Here is a 17667-nt window from a genome sequence, read left to right on the forward strand (position 1 = left end):
CTTAGTTAGCTAGCTAGTGTTAGCTAGTTATAAAGTAGGCTAATTTGTTGATACATAATAATAACAACAGTCCTGAAAGACACACACACAATATTATATGAAGATAATACTTACACGTATCAGCTGTTGCTGTGTAAAATAATCTTCCTGAGGGTGACACTTCTGATATAGTCTGTGTGGTCCACAGTTAATGTATTCCTGACAGCCACAGTTGATAAGAATCAAAGGTTCCCATTGGATTCCATAGAAAATGCATGCGGGTCATTTTTGACCCACTTATGGAAGCTTGGGGTAGTAATACAAAAATTACAATTTCTTAAAATATATAAAAGGTAAGTTAAAAATGTAAATGTAATTATATCAAAAACATGTTTTTTGAGGAATACCTGGAATATGAAATGATAACAATTTTTCATTACGAAGATATTTCAAGAAAACAACCTCACCGGGTCATTTTTGACCCACTTATGCATCTAAGGGTTAAATGAATTCACGTCTTTTAATGTCCCTTTTTGACCGTTTGTATCTATTGCACTTGCATGACTTCATAACAATCAATCTATCACACTTTACTTTAATACCATATCAGTGAAGTGTTAATCACTATAGTACCAGGAAATATAGTTATTTTGTATAGATGCTATTTTCCTGGTCTAAACTCTGGCATTGGTGCTCAAATCATTCATAATCATAGAAATATACCAATCAGTGAATTAAAAGATCCCCCTAGGAGGGATATGTGACCTGCCCCTTTGAGTGGGAGGGAGGGCGTACCTGTTGTTCAGACTGTTGACTTCTTGTCTATTGCAGCTTGAAGCCTGAAATAAGGTCTTTGGTTAACACATCCTTAGGAGATATTCACATTGATTGATGAATGTCTGAAGCTTCTATGTGTCATAACAAATGGTGGTTGCTTACAAACGACCAGACGATACTATTAAACATAGTTATGGCACTCTGAGGAAAATAAAGACCATTTTGAAGATTTAGGTATGTCACAGTAGAGACACAACATATATCAACCTGAAACGGAGCATAATAGGGCCCCTTCAAGTGATGTCAGACATTCTTAAATGCTACAGTGGAGCATTGTTTTATACAAAGGTTCAGTGTTAACTCATTATTACTATTGTGTTGCAGGCTGTTGTTGTGGTGATTGCTAATTCTGGAGACAAGCTGGTGAGAAAAAAAAGGGAATGGATTCTCCCCCCAAAGCCACTGAAGGAAAATGTAGACTACACCAGAAAAGAGTATATTTCCAAGGTGAGTCACTGATTAGTTATACCCATATATTCTGTAACAGACAAAGAAGGAACTATTTAACCACAAACAGGAAGAATTCAGGGAGCAGGTGTTGTCGTCTGCAAATGTCTTTTGAGTGGGTTTTCTCTGATGCAGTGAAATGATCGTCTTCCTGTTTTGTGTTTCAGATTCGGTCAGATTTTGAAACAAAGGGAATTCACTACGCTCTAGAAGGCATCGGTGTAAATAAACCTCCCTTCAATGTGTTCGTTGTCGACCCTGATACTGGATACATTCGTGTGACCAAATTGCTCGACAGGGAAGAAATCGATACGTACAATGTGAGTGCTGTTCTGTGCTTTTTGGCCTGAATGCCACTGCATTAGATTCTGAATAAGTGATTGAGGAAAATAACATTAAAACACACATTTCTGTTTCAGCTGTCAGGTATTGCTACGTTCATTGATGGCAGAGAAGCAGAGAAAAGAATTGACATACGAATCAAAGTTGTAGATGAGAACGACAACGCTCCAGTGTTTGGAGACATGGAGGCCGGGGAGGTGAAAGAGCTCAGTCCTCCAGGCAAGTGTTTCTGCTTTTGAGTACAAATCACGATTCTTCCATCAAAGTTACTCTACAGTTACTTCAGATATACAACAAACATTCTGGTTTTAGAAATACGAGATTTTTTATTTTCTTGCCTTATTTTTATTATGCTGCTTAATTTTACATTTTACATTACATCTTTTTTTTACATTACACTACATTTCATTTGGCTGACGCTTTTATCCAAAGCGAAAACTACAAAGATTCAAAGTCAGAACAACAAGGAAGGTGCAGATATATTAAATTCAAGCAAGTGATACTATTGTCAGTGCTGATGAAGTTACAAGGCATAAATTATTATTATTATTATAAATTTTGCCTCAATAATTTAATATCCAAGGCACAATTGAAACAGATGTATTTTCAGTTTGCGACAGAATATGCAGGGTTCCTGCTGTCCTGATGTCAATAGGGAGCTCATTCCACCATTTAGTAGCAAGGACAGCAAACTGGAGTGTATAGTTTAACCAAGGCCTGAATGTAGAAAAGGGCTTATCCCCTCACGGCTCGGTAGGCCAGTACCAGTGTCTTGAAGTAGATTTTGGCAGCCCGAGAAGGGAAAGGTGAAGTATGGGTGAACTTGGGGAGTTTGAAAATTAGTCGGGCTGCAGCATTCTGAATTAGCTGTAGAGGTCGGATGGCATTTGCAGGTAGACCAACCAGCAGGGAGTTGCAGTAGTCAAGGCGTGAGATGAACAGAGCCTCTACCAGGACCTGTGTTGCCTCCTGGGACAGGAGGGGACATACCCCTTCTGATGTTGTACACAGTGTATCTGCAGGGACGGGTTGTAGCAGCGATGTTAGCGGTAAAGTTCAGCTGGTCGTCCAGGGTCACGCCCAGGTTCCTTGCAGTCTGAGTCCGGGAAACAACAGATGTGCCAATGTTGATGGAAAGATCCTGGATTGGAGAGTCCTTACCTGGGATGAAGAGCAGTTCAGTCTTGTTTAGGCTGAGCTTCAGGTGATGAGCAGAAAAGCTCGGGAAAAGACAGAATCAGTTGTGTGTCATCTGCGTAGCTATGGTAAGAGAAGCCGTGAGAGTGAATCAGAGAACCAATAGAGTTTGTGTACAGAGAGAAGAGGAGGGGTCCTAGGACAGATCCTTGTGGGACCCCAGTAAGGAGTTGAGGAGAGTCAGACACAGACCCTCTCCAGGTAACCCTGTAGCTGCAATCTTTGCTGTAGGACGTAAGCAGGGAGAGTGCATAGTCTGAGACTCCCAGTTCTTGGAGAGTTTGTAGAAAGTGGTTTGCTGTGTCACAAGCAGCAGAGAGGTCTAGAAGGATGACGACAGAGGAGAGGGAGGCAGCTTTAGCAGTGTGGGATTTCTGAGTGACCGCGAGGAGGGCAGTCTTGGTTGGATGGCCGGCCTTGAAACTGATGTGGATCAAGAAGGTTGTTCTGATGAAGGTAGGAAGAGAGTCTATTAAAGATGGCACACTCAAGTGATTTAGAAAGAAAGGAAAGAAGAGAGACAGGTGGGTAGAGTGTTACGTCCGAGGGGTCGAGAGCAGGATTTACCCTTGCCTCTTTGAGAGTGTTAGGGAAGCAGCTAGTTGTTACTGAAGTATTAATAAAGTGGGTAAGAAATGGTGTAGGGGTCCAGAGTGCAGGTGGTAGGGTGAGCAGAGGCAATGAGGGTGAGAACCTCATTGGAAGAAAGGGGGAGAAGGATGTTAGACTGTGAATGGGGGAAGTGGAAGATGAGCAGTTAGTGTCATTAGGTAAGTTGGGAAGTGAAAAACGTATGTCCACTATTTCTTCCTCAAAATAGTTGACAAAATTGCATGGCAGATGGGAGGATGGAGGTGGGGGGCTAGTGGGTTCAAGAAGAGAGGAAAAGATGGAGAAGAGTTTTTTGGTCACATGTGGACTGGCACTTCCACTTCCACAGGCCGCATGTGACAAGGTTTTGTGTGTGATTGGAGTGAGTTAGATAGATCAGAGTGTTATAGATGTTGTGGTGATAAACTGTAAGGCTTATAATGTCTTCTAGTAGAAACATGAACAAGAATGAAAAGGAAACACATGTCTGAGTAAGGGGAGAGAGTGGAGTCAGTTGATACCAGATCAGTTAAATAAAAAAAGGTTTATAAAACACTCTTTATTAGTTGCAATTAGTTGCAGCTGAGTTGGTTGATCAGTGGCTTCAGCTTTGCCTGATCTGACCCCCAGCAGAGCAAGCAAAGGGCAGCTGAGTGGGTAATTATGCAAAGCGGCTCTAACAAGACCCAGGTAAAACTGAACTAAAATGAATTTACCCTTAACAGATTACACAACAGTTTAGCAACAGTGAAACACTTTTAAAGGACAACATACTTAACTAATTTCTATGCAATCAAGAGGTCGGATTTCTCCAAAAGTTTAATTGACACTTAGAACTAGTATAACAAAGGTAAGTAACTGTACATTTGGTAAACATTATCATAATCATAATCTGACATTACTTTATCACTTTACATTATTAATGGCAACATGTGATGGCAAAGCTGTCATCACTATTGGACAATTTCTCCCACCCCCTCGTTTTTCTGATCTTTATAACCATTGTGATTTGTGATGCATTTAGTTTTCTTTCATCAGTGAAAAGCCGACTGAACTTTATCAAATGTACATTTTGACTGTTTTTATTAAATAATGTTTTACAGGGACTTCAGTTATGAAAATAACTGCAACTGATGCTGATGAACCAGGAAATATAAACTCTCTGATCGCCTATACCATCGTAGATCAGCAACCACCCGGTGACATGTTTTCCATTTCCAGCGAGGGGACCGTTTGCGTTATAGGTTCTGCCCTGGACAGAGAGGTACAGTGTGAACTACATCCACAAGGGTGGTGTCAAACCCAGAGGACTGGAATTATTTTTTACAAAAACTAATCTATGGAGCTAGATTTGTGTGTATAATATTTGTGTGAACAAATATCGAACAATGGATATTTGTTCACACAAATATTGAAACTAGTAGGCCTACTTCCCTCAGAAGGAGATTTTTGAATTCAACATTTTCTAATGAAAATATATGAATCAACATTGACTACTATTTGTACTGCAGATTGCAAAAAATCACATCACTATTCCATTCCTCTTCCACACATAGCCTACCTATCAATGACTTCTTCTGTGTAGGGATGGGTATCGTTAAGACTTTATCGGTACTACTACTCTCACCAATACTCCTTCTCGATCCGGTATTTTGACCGTATTTTTATTGGTTCTTTTGTTGTTTTTGAAAGGACAAACTAAACTAATTTACCAATTGATTACTTTTACTTTTGGTACTTTAAGTATATTTAGGTGCTAATACTTTAGTAGGCCTACTGTTACTTGAGTAACATTTTGAATGCAGGTCTTACTTACTTACTAACAGATTATCCCTACACTCTTGTATTTCTACTTTTACTGAAGTACAAGAGTACTTGTCCCACCTTACACGTCATTGGTGTAACAGAGCTACAAGATACGGCAGTCGTACATGTGCATTTCTCTGTGTAAATATGATTCCTTGAGGTCAGATGTTGGAGAGATTGCTCATGTTTCCGCTCTTACGGGAAAATAATTATGTCAAACGAGCATTGTCTGCAATAAATTGTAGTGATGAACGAGAAGAGTCGACTCCCGTCGGGGAGAGTCGACTCCTCAGCACCCCTGCTCAGCTTTGCTGAGAATCCATGCAGGGACATCATGCTGCCAATCACATGGAGGACAGGCTTGGATCATACCATTATGTGAAAGAAGGAAGGGGGGCAGACTCTGACAAGCAAAATACACCAAGTGTCAGTGTAGTGGTACAGGCCAGCTACACACAGATGCCTCTTTCCCACCAAACCAGCTCCAGCTTCAGCTCTGTGCTAGAGCTCTTCTGCTTCCGAACCGGCTGCTCTTTCTATCCCCAATTGTGCTTCCATCGCCCAGAGCCCAAGTGGTGCTGTGTCAAGACGCTGATTTCCCCCCCAACGCCGCTCAAAACAACAACAACAACAACACTGCGTTGGGTCGATGCTAGCGTTGCTTTTAATTTTACGAAGACAGATTAAATTACAGAACTACTTCTCCAATCTTATACTTTCTCCAGAGAGCCGTGTTTATAAATGTGTTTGATCGGCTTTACCGACCGCTGCAGTGCTGCTCGTCAACTGGCGTTTAGTCTGCCGTTAACTCACGGCAGCGGCCACTGGAAAGTATTTACTGTCTGACTGTCACACAAGCAGCTGATGCATACCCCCCATCCCAATAACTGAATGTGTGTCAGTCTGAACTGACGCTGTTTGGCATCACAACGCTGTTATGAAAGTTGTTGTGGTATAAAATGGGTGAGGGTAGCATAGCAACCAAAGCTAACCTGACCACACGACTACTTGTTATCATATTGTGGCACAAGCCGTTTTCTACAGGCATATTTTACTGGTGTATTTTCAATATGATTTCACTTTTGATAGTCGGACTTTGCAACCTGTGTAGCCCATGTATTGATTCCATCCGATAGCTAATATAATACAAAACAACAGGAAAACGTCTGCCTGCTCTTTACAATGAATAATAAAAGTGAACGGAAGATCATTAAAAGTAAGGTAAAAAAGAAACTGAATCACACTAAGCCTGGTGTTGCCTAAGTGTTGCCTAACTTTGTAAAGTGTGCTTTTTATAAGTGTGTGCTCGCATTCTATTCAATTTGATCATCGCTACTGCTCGTTACAACTCGTACTTGCCATGAACTAATATTGCTCAGGTTAATCTCATCCCCCTTCCGACGTAAGCGTGACGTATGTGGTTCTTGTCCCACAGTTTTTTGGAGCCAGATAAACGCCGGTTTACGGGGCCTAGAGCCGGGGCTGAAAGCCGAGAGCCGGCTCCGCTGCGGTGGGAACAGGAAAAACCTGTGTTTATTGGGCTCTGAGACTCCCTGTATGTGAGACTCCCTGTATGTGAGACTCCCTGTATTGTGAATGCCTTAATGTTTATGTAGTAGCCTACTTCACAGCACTGCACATTCTGTAGCTTGATGATTTGCCATCCTTTTAGATTACTGTAGTAGTTTGACTGAATCTTACAGAGATCCCTGCTCTAACACTTCCTATCCTAATCCACATTCTTATTTCAGAAAGTAGATAAGTACACTCTGACAGTGAAAGGTCAAGACCTAAATGGTGGACCAGGCGGACACAGTGCAACCAGCACTGTTGTCATTCATGTCAAAGATGTGAATGACAACCTTCCCACTCTGGAAAAAGTGCAGGTACTTTCTTATTTATCAGCATGTAAACTGTATATTGATGTATAAGATAAATGGATTGAGAGATAAATGGGTTTAGTGTTTCCTTTAAGGGAAAACAATCATATATGGAAATGTCTTTAAAATGAATGCATCTCACAATGCTATTTACCTGCAGTATGATGGCAGCATTGAGGAGAACACGGAGGGTGTGGAGGTGATAAGGATCAAAGCAGAGGACTTGGACCTGGAGGGCTCAGAGAACTGGGAAGCCGTGTTTGAAATCGTCAGAGGAAACGAGGCCGGCTACTTCAGCATCAAAATAGACAAGGCGACCAACGAGGGCATCCTGATGCTCGACAAGGTACACACATTTATTTAAAAAGGAACACAAGTGTTAGTAAAAGGATGATAAAAGGTGAGGCAAGAACATTTATGTACGTATGAATGAGTCAACCTATTGACCTGGGAACATTACACCAATTCACTCACACCTGTGGCTACAAGGTCACCTACACACAAACACACACACACACACACACACACACACACACACACACACACACACACACACACACACACACACACACACACACACACACACACACACACACAGAGGCTCTATCTAAGGCCTTCTCCAAGACGAGGCCAAAAATGTAATTCATTTGGTATAAATCTCTATAAACTGTGGCTGTTTGTCAAATAGTTACAGGTTCTCTAAACTCCTGTTAAAGGGGCTCTATTATACTTTTAGGGGGTTCCCTTTCCTGTAATATGTTAAAGTTTCCTCCAGAGGGAGTTTAGTTCCTACCATTTAGATTGACATTAAGACTTTGTGTTTGTGTGTTGCATTTCAAAGGCTCTCGATTATGAGAATCCTCCGCTCCTTGACCTAGAATTAATTGTGAAGAACAAGGTTCAATTTTCTGGAACTGATTCTGGAGGAGGAGGATCAGGAGGAATATTCACACAAAATGGTATCACATATAAAACCTATCCGATCAAAATTAATGTGAAGAACAAGCCGGAGGGGCCAAGATTTGACCCCAAAGTCAAAGTTATTGCTGTCTCAGAGGGAGGCAGCTTCGTCAACACTAATGAAGTCATTGCACGTTACGCTGCAAAAGATGGAGACACTGGGAAAGTGGCAGAGAATGTCAGGTCAGTGCAAAATCACATAGACGAAGGCCTCTGTGGTTTAAAGTACGTCAGCTTAGTTTTCTACACTCAATCGTGATAACTGACACAGCGTTTTTCTCCTGTAGGTACGCCAAAGGCTCAGACTCTGACAACTGGTTTACTATCGACCCAAAAACAGCTGACATCAAACTGAACAAGATGCCAGATAGAGAGTCTCCATACCTGATCAACGGGACGTATTATGCCAAAGTACTCTGCTTTACAGAAGGTACGCCTTTATCACGTTGTTGCTTCTTCAGATCAAGATGCCTTACATGTTGTTTACCAGCCTTGCCAACAGCTGAGAGTAGCATATTGACAAAGCTCATGACCTATGTCCTGGAAATAGAAACAAACTGAAACTGATTATTGATATTCCTCCAACACAGACATGCCTGCTCAAACAGCCACTGGCACCGTAGCCATCCAGGTGGAGGATTTCAACGACAACTGCCCCACCCTGACCAGTCAAATCCAGACTCTGTGTATCCCCAATGATGCCGTGATTGTGAGCGCTAAAGATGAGGATTTTTCCCCCAACGGATCTCCTTTCAACTTTGAAATAATTCCAGAGGGAACTCAGGGCAAATGGCAGGTGGAGCACTACAATGGTGAGGAGAATATCTTAAAGTTTTGTAATACATATTAAAACATTCAAAAAGATATATAGTGACAACTAGCTCTGTGGCAACATGAGTTGGTTTCCCTAACCCTAACCTTTGGACTACCAGGATGTCTTTGTTTTGCGATTGGAAAGAGCAAAAAAAAAAAATCTGTTTGTCTTGTGTCTGCAGACACTGCAGCCATCCTGAGGGCCAAGGAGTCCCTGTGGCCTGGTTTATATGAGGTGACTTTCGTGGTGGAGGACCAGCAAGGGAAGGCCTGTCCAGACCCACAGAAAGTGACGATCCAAGTGTGCACCTGTGAGGAAGGGGACATGTGTGGAGGTAATATCAAGAAAGGAGCAGAGTTAGGACCCGCTGGCATCGGACTGCTGTTCCTTGGTCTGCTGCTGCTACTACGTACGTACATTTTGATGCACATTTCGAGTGAGGGTTGTCTGTTTAGGCACCTGACAACGTAGCTGTGCAATCCTAAATCAGGATGAATATTTTTAAAAGCCAGATAACAAACCATTTCTCTCTTTGGGACAATTAAGGGTATATTCTTCTTCTTCATTTATAATATATGGCAATGTGATTAATATAGTTCTCTTAGCTGTAACCCCATGGAATAAACATAAGTATGAAATGAAGGGAAATATGGACATTTAAAAAGAGGCCTTATTTTGACTTTTGGTGTTTTGTCCTTGCTATGCTGTGTTATAGGTTGTTTTGGAAATGTAAATGATCTGCAAAGGCTAAAATCCCAAAGTTCCCTCCATAGAGAGTTTCTCTCCAACACACCTTTACATTTGAGATGTGATTGTGGGTCTCTCCAGCAGTTGGCAGTGTGTACTGTGGTGTACAAGCAGTCCGACAAGTCAAAATAAGTCTTCACTAATGTTACAACATCCAAAATAAATGGTTATTTGAACCAAGTGATGGTAGCAAGTAGTTACACGGTAGCCTTTAATAGGATTAAACACAATTTGGTCAAGGTCATTGATTGTCCGTTGATTACCTGGTAGATGAGTGTGCCACCCCATTCCCCACACCATGTTTAAATAGTCTTTAAGTAGCACATTGTTGTTGTTGTTTTTACAGTATCTCTTCTGTTCCTGCTCTTCTGCGTATGTGGTCCGAACTTTACCCCGATGCCTTTCAAGGGCCAATCTCATCTCATTAAATACCACACTGAGGGCCAGGGCGAGAACACGGTGAGAGCAACATGCAGACGTGGACAAAATTGTTAGTACCCTTCTGTTAAAGAAAGGAAACCCTACAACGGTCACTGAAATAACTTGAAACTGACAAAAGTAATAATACATAAAAATGTATTTAAAAATAACAAATGAAAATCAGACATAGCTTTTGAATTGTGGTTCAACAGAATCATTTTAAAAAACAAAATAATTAAACTGTCCTGGACAAAAATGATGGTACCCCTAGAAAAGACTGGAAATAATTTAACCACAGGGTCATGTTAAACTAAGGTGTGTCCTGTATTTAGCATCACAGGTGTATTCAGACTTCTAATCAGTCAGTCTGTCTATTTAAAGGGTGAAAAGTAGTCCCTGTGCTGTTTAGTATCATGGTGTGTACACTGAACATGGAGCACAGAAAGCCAAGGAGAGAGTTGTCTCAGGATATTAGAAAGAAAATTATAGACAAGCATGTTAAAGGTAAAGGCTGTAAGACCATTTCCAAGCAGCTTGATGCTCCTGTGACTACAGTTGTACTTATCATTCAGAAGTTTAAGGTCCATGGGACTGTAGCCAACCTCCCTGGATGTGGCCGCAAGAGGAAAATGGATGACAAATTAAAGAGACGGATAATACGAATGGTAACCAAAGAACCCCGAACAACTTCCAGAGAGATTACAGGTGAACTCTGAGGTCAAGGTACGTCAGTGTCAGATCGCACCATCCGCCGCTGTGTGAGCCGAAGTGGACTCAATGGAAGACAACAAAGGAGGACACCACTGTTGAAAGAAATCATAAAAAAGCGAGACTGGAATTTGCCACGATGCATGTTGACGAGCCACAAAGCTTCTGGGAGAATGTCCTTTGGACAGATGAGACAAAACTGGAACTTTTTGGCAAGTCACATCAGCTCTATGTGTACAGATTCAAAAATGAAGCATACAAAGAAAAGAACACTATACCTACTGTGGAACATGGAGGAGGGTCGGTTATGTTCTGAGGCTGCTTTGCTGCATCTGGCACAGGGTGCGTTGAATCTGTGCAGGGTATCATGAAATCTCAAGACTATCAAGGCATTCTGGAATGAAATGTGCTGCCCAGTGTCAGAAAGCTTGGTCTTAGTCGCAGGTCATGGGTCCTCCAACAGGATAATGATCCAAAACACACAGCTAAAAACACCCAAGAATGGCTCCGAACAAAACGTTGGACTATTCTGACTATAAGTGGCCTTCTATGAGCCCTGATCTAAACCCTATTGAACATCTGTGGAAGGAGCTGAAAGATGCAGTCTGGAGAACGCACCCTTCAAACCTGAGACAGCTGCAGTTTGTTAACGAGGAGTGGGCCAAAATACTTGATTGCAGTGATTCACTCAAAAGGTTGTGCAACAAAATATTAACTTAAGGGCACCATCATTTTTGTCCAGGCCAGTTTCATTATTTTGTTTTTTAGAATGATTCTGTTGAACCACAATTCAAAAGCAATGTCTAATTTTCATTCATTATTTTTAAATACTTTTTAATTTATTATTACTTTTTTCAGTTTCAAGTTATGTCAGTGACCATTGTGGGTTTTTCTTTCTTTAACGGAAGGGTACCAACAATTTTGTCCACGTCTGTATATACCTCATGAACACACAAAAAAGCTGTTTCAGAAACGAATACTCTTATTCATACTGGATGAGGATTTGAGATGATGTCTGCTTGGCTAGGCAGCAGAATAACTGTGGACTATGTAATAACATTTGGATCATTGATCTTTACAGGATGTGCCGCTAGTCAAAATAACTCAACAAGTGGATGAAGGAGGGGTGATCAGTCAACTCCCAAATCAGGGATCAGGACATGGGGGGTATCAACACATTTATTTTCAAGGTGGTACAGACACTTGGGGGACTAAAGAGTCCGCTTTCGGAAATTGGATTCAGGGTGAAGGATCAAAACTACATCAAATAATGTATGATGGCATGGCTCTGCCAGACCACTTCCTGGGACAGTACTACACTCAGGTGAGAAATACTTACTATTGTCTGAACTTCACTTTATTTATCCAAGTGGTGGATGTTGCTGTCATGGAGAAATTTCAGGAAAACAAATGAATCCAGATAAAAATGGATACTTTGAACAGCTCAAATCCAAAAATTGGTGCCATTAGCTAAAATCATGTTGAGTACTTGTCCTGAAAGGGATGCTATGGCACCGTGGGTTAGTGCGCTGATCTTTGGATCTGGGGTCACTGGTTCCGTCCCCATTGCAGTCAGCATGTCGTTTTGTCCCTGGGCAAGACACTTCACCCCAAATTGGGGTGGAGATTGCCCACAGTATTGAGTATGTAAGTCGCTTTGGGTAAAAGCATCTAATAAGTGACATGTAATGTAATGAAAGGTTACTTTTGGAGCCTGTATCCTTATCAACCTACTTTAAAAAGTCTGATAATGTACTTAATGTACTTTGTTCTAATGGACACACTAACAACTTCTTAACAAAAACTTTAAAAAGTTTGAAAAGCATGTTCTCAGCAATGTAGTCCTGTAGGACAACAGGCATTGCCTTAGTTTGTGATGTTATGTGCAACATACATAGATGCCACTTGTGTGACTTCACTGACTGATAATGAGATCATGAGATAATGGGATTTGAGTGACATTACTACATTCATTAAAAGGTTAATTTAATATCTAGTTTGACACAGAAATGACCACTCAGTCAACAAATAAGGAAACCTTGGTTTTGATTTCCCTTTTCTCTTATGACAGAAGGTGACCAGTGAAAACGAGACTCTTGGAGGGAAGGATGATCTTTTAGTTTATGACTACGAGGGTCAGGGCTCCCTTGCTGGCTCCGTGGGCTGCTGCAGCCTCCTGGAGTCTGAGAACGACCTGCAGTTCATTAATGACCTCGGCATGAAGTTCAAGACCCTGGCTGAGGTGTGTGGAGGAAAGAAGATCGAATCAGATGTCAAACCAGCGTTCACTCATCAGCCCAGTGCATCCATCCACACTCACATCTCAGCTTCAAGTGTGAAGACTGCCCAGCAGCCTGCCCCTCTGCCCAACCTGCATCAGTCCACATCTCAGACTGTGATCAGGGACACATCTGAAAGTTCTCAGGTGGTGAAGGAGAGTACTGCTACAGTGATGGAAGGGATAACCACAGTGAGCACAGGGATGACCCAAGTGAGCACAGGGATGACCACAGTAAATGAAGGGATGGTGAATACAGGTCAGATGTTCATGCTACAGCCGCAGCCTGTCTACTACACCACCACCACCACCACCCCTGTGCAGATGCAGTATGTCCTCCAGCCACAGGTTCAGAACACCGTGCTGCTGGCAGAAGCTCCAGCCTCCAACCTGCAGAGCATGGTACTGCTCAACGGCTCCCAGACTGGAAGCATGGGGATTCAGGGACAGATGGTGATATCCAGCGGGCAAGCCCAGGACCAACACATGGTGCTGGTGGAAAAGAGCCGGGTCCATGGAAGGGGTGGCAACCTCATCCACACTGGCAACCTCTCTGGCTCCAAGACCATGATGGTGGTGGAGGGAAAAGTCCCTAAAGGGACAATAAAAGGGCTTAAAGGTAGCCAGACCCATCTCATGCAGGGGGGAACTCTGCAGTCAGGGGGGCTGTCAGGATCTTAGAGGGTCCTGGTGGTTGGAGGGCAAAGCAACGGCGGGCAGTTCGTGCAGGAAGCACGAAAAGTGACATCGCAAGCTCTCACAGCAGCGTGGTGACTTCCTCTGCTACTGCAGTGAACAAAACCCCCACCTATGGTGGACTGGGACTGTAAAACAGCCCTGGAATCTGACCCAGCCCAGCCCACAAAAATTGGCACCACCGAAACGCAATGCTGGTGGCAGCAGTGTCACAATGCCTTAATTTTTATTTATAATTGTATCGAAGTTCTGACAATATTAGTGATGTTGGTTAGACTATGTTGATTGTTGTCGAGGGATATGAAGATATCTTTCTCTGTTGTCATAAGCATGAAAACAATTGAGACTGTAATTGACTGACTTGAGGCGTTATAAATAACTCAAGTTTGAGCAGTCCTCCTCTGTCCTTGTTCTATCCTGGACCTCAAAACTTGGTTTACTCAGCAAATTGTCTTATATCACCTTGTTATATATATTCCATACAATTGTTTTTTTATAATACTACTTGAATTAATACTTATATACATAATGAACACTTGTGTTGGATCTATCCATTTTTTAAAATGTCATTAGATACTACACCTACTCTCTTGTAACAAGTGTTTATTACCACAGATGGCCAGTCCGCCCCTGAGCAGGATCCCCATTTTCCATTCCATTCTAGCACAGGGCCATCCCAAAGATTTGGTGTCGACCCAAAAAAAGCCAACAATAAAGAATGGACAAACGGGGAAAATACATTTTAAAAATGTATACAATAAAGGGGAATAATAACAATTCCAAGCTGACCCTCCGAAACGATCCCAGCAGACCTATGTAAAGACTTCAATGTTCCACTGCTATGCACTTGACTTTCAGCACAGATATCTCTAGACACCAACACTCTATATCACGTAGAAATAGTTTTGTGTTTTTAACCTTCTTTTCCTAACCTCTCAGAGACAAATTAAGAACAAACAGAGCCATGTTTGATATAATCAGTAAATCCTTGTGTTGTTTTATGGTGTCTGTTTTATGCTCACTGTTGTTTTGCACTAATACAAAATGACATAAAACCTACTGTTCAAACTTGTTCAATCCTATGTGTTGCTTTTATATCCATTTTTGGAATCTAGTTGTAAAGTGTTCTGGGTACGACTAGTTTAACACAATTTACAGAACAAACTAAGAAAACATCTGCAAGGGTCAGAATGAACATAAGTGCTTTATTGATAAATGTCTAATAAAACCAAGATGACATCATATTGCCCTTGATATTCATTCATTTTAAAATTGTTTCAGGAAGAAATTAGTGAGAGCTTATGGGAAGAATCTATAGCTTAATTTCCTAATAAAAAAATGTATATTAGCTAAAACAATACTGATTAAGTGCCTGAAAATGACAATGAAAGTAGATCATGGTTCACATATTTGTAACCAATATCAAGGTTACTCTCCGTTTTGAGACCTAAAAACAAGGTCATGAGAGAGAAGTGTGATGAGCAAACCAACAGGAAGCAAGCGGGACATTGAAGAAAATGTTCATAGTGGCCAAACGGTGGTACCACAACTTCTCTGTCTGTGATAAGTGACAACAGTCGGCCCTAATTTCAATTGATGTTGATAAAAAGCCATCACAAAAAGTCACTCGAAAAATAAACCACTCATTCTGATCTATAATTAAAACAAGAAAGACCTTTGAAATCCCAAATACGAGCTATCATCTCTCTGTTTTTAGATACGAATAAGTTAAAAACTGTCCATAACCAAAGAGTTAGTGTCATGATTATAGGGTTTTTCTTCATACTTTTATTTTGAAATGTATCTTCCTCCTTGTGTTTTTTCTGGTCTTACTTCCTGTGTCTGATTGTCTCATTGTGATCACCTGCTGCCCCTTTGTTTCTCCTCCCCTCCCCAGCTGTGTGTTGTCCTGTGATCACCCTTCTGTCTATTTAGTCTTGTCTTCCCTCTTGCTCCTTGTTCGGTTGTTGTCAATTTCCCCATGTCTTAGATGTCCCTTGTCTGCCCTCCCTTGCCCTCTTATGTCCTCCTGGTTTGATTTAGTTTGTTTTCTACTTTTCCTTTCTGTCAATTGTTTTTTTCCAACAGCTTTTACTGAATAAATGCTCGCCTTTTGTTGAGATCTAACTGCACTTGGGTCCTATTTCCAACCCACCCTGACACTCATTTCACTTCAGGGTGGTAGCAGGCCATATCAGAAAGTCACTCAGAGAATATCAGGACATTCTGATGTACAGTTTCAAAATAAAAGACCTTTGAAATCCCTCATATAAGCTATCGTCCCTCAATGTTCAGATAAGAATAATTAAAAATAGTTCCTAATCAAAGAATAGTTTCCCTTTACACTCCCTATTCTCACCTTATCTTTCTTTGCAATCACCTGTACTAATGAACATGTACAGTGGGGCAAACAAGTATTTAGTCAGCCACCAATTGTGCAAGTTCTCCCATTTAAAAAGATGAGAGAGGCCTGTAATTTTTATCATAGGTATACCTCAACTATGAGAGACAGAATGAGAAAAGAAAATCCAGGAAATCACATTGTCTGATTTTTAATGAATTAATTGGTAAATTCCTCGGTAAAATAAGTATTTGGTCACCTACAAACAAGCAAGATTTCTGGCTCTCACAGACCTGTAACTTCTTCTTTAAGAGGCTCCTCTGTCCTCCACTCGTTACCTGTATTAATGGCACCTTTTTGAACTCGTTATCAGTATAAAAGACACCTGTCCACAACCTCAAACAGTCATACTCCAAACTCCACTATGGCCAAGACCAAAGAGCTGTCAAAGGAGACCAGAGACAAAATTGTAGACCTGCACCAGGCTGGGAAAACTGAATCTGCAATAGGTAAGCAGCTTGGTGTGAAGAAATCAACTGTGGGAGCAATTATTAGAAAATGGAAGACATACAAGACCACTGCTAATCTCCCTCGATCTGGGGCTCCACGCAAGATCTCACCCCGTGGGGTCAAAATGATCACAAGAACGGTGAGCAAAAATGCCAGAACCACACGGGGGGACCTAATGAATGACCTGCAGAGAGCTGGGACCAAAGTAACAGAGGCTACCATCAGTAACACACTACGCCGCCAGGGACTTAAATCCTGCAGTTCCAGACGTGTCCCCCTGCTTAAGCCAGTACATGTCCAGGCCCGTCTGAAGTTTGCTATAGGGCATTTGGATGATCCAGAAGAGGATTGGGAGAATGTCATATGGTCAGATGAAACCAAAATAGAACTTTTTGGTAAAAACTCAACTCGTCGTGTTTGGAGGAGAAAGAATGCAGAGTTGCATCCAAAGAACACCATACCTACTGTGAAGCATGGGGGTGGAAACATCATGCTTTGGGGCTGTTTTTCTGCAAAGGGACCAGGACGACTGATCCGTGTAAAGGAAAGAATGAATGGGGCCATGTATCGTGAGATTTTGAGTGAAAACCTCCTTCCATCAGCAAGGGCACTGAAGATGAAGCGTGGCTGGGTCTTTCAGCATGACAATGATCCCAAACACACCGCCAGGGCAACGAAGGAGTGGCTTCGTAAGAAGCATTTCAAGGTCCTGGAGTGGCCTAGCCAGTCTCCAGATCTCAACCCCATAGAAAATCTTTGGAGGGAGTTGAAAGTCCGTGTTGCCCAGCGACAGCCCCAAAACATCACTGCTTTAGAGGAGATCTGCATGGAGGAATGGGCCAAAATACCAGCAACAGTGTGTGAAAACCTTGTGAAGACTTACAGAAAACGTTTGACCTCTGTCATTGCCAACAAAGGGTATATAACAAAGTATTGAGATGAACTTTTGTTATTGACCAAATACTTATTTTCCACAATCATTTGAAAATAAATTCATTAAAAATCAGACAATGTGATTTCCTGGATTTTTTTTGTCTCTCATAGTTGAGGTATACCTATGATAAAAATTACAGGCCTCTCTCATCTTTTTAAATGGGAGAACTTGCACAATTGG

The 17667-nt window shown here is 41.6% G+C and overlaps 2 pseudogenes; one reads left to right on the forward strand and one right to left on the reverse strand.

Annotated features, from left to right (window-relative positions):
* Positions 1-14944, forward strand: part of LOC134869104 (desmoglein-2.1-like) — a 32128-nt pseudogene extending 17184 nt beyond the window's left edge.
* Positions 2177-3749, reverse strand: LOC134869706 (uncharacterized; annotated as a pseudogene).
* Positions 14945-17667: the final 2723 nt, after the last annotated feature.

Source organism: Eleginops maclovinus, chromosome 9 (assembly GCF_036324505.1).
Source record: "Eleginops maclovinus isolate JMC-PN-2008 ecotype Puerto Natales chromosome 9, JC_Emac_rtc_rv5, whole genome shotgun sequence".
NCBI classification, from domain to species: Eukaryota; Metazoa; Chordata; class Actinopteri; order Perciformes; family Eleginopidae; genus Eleginops; species Eleginops maclovinus.